Consider the following 463-nt stretch of genomic DNA (forward strand, 5'->3'; position numbering starts at 1 on the left):
CAAACAGATGAAAGTCTACCTATCAACATTCATTTATGTATCTAGAAGTACTTAGAATGTTTTCTTTTTTTTCCATGTAATTTGAAAGAAATGTTGCTGCTATTTCTAGCAGTTTGAGCAACCACTTACAGGGCTTGCTCCCACACTCCTAAACAGCCACATGTTCTCTTCTCCATGCTGAGATGACAACTCTACCAATTGTGTGAGCTGTGAGGCTGGTTGTCTTTCCTCTTTTGTCACTCAACTCATTATTTAGGTCATTGTACTAATGCTGCTGCTGGTTCATTTCTAGGTCATAGGAGGTCAGTCTCCACCCCCACCGCATTGGTTGGGGTCACCCCCCCACTTTCTATAACATATATTAGTGGCTATTGCTGCTCCTCTCTCTCTCTCTCTCTCTCTCTCCACCATTTTCTTTCATTCACTTCATCACACTTTCTACTTGACTCACCTTTCCTCACAA

This window comes from Octopus bimaculoides, chromosome 26, assembly GCF_001194135.2.
Source record: "Octopus bimaculoides isolate UCB-OBI-ISO-001 chromosome 26, ASM119413v2, whole genome shotgun sequence".
Classification (NCBI taxonomy): Eukaryota; Metazoa; Mollusca; class Cephalopoda; order Octopoda; family Octopodidae; genus Octopus; species Octopus bimaculoides.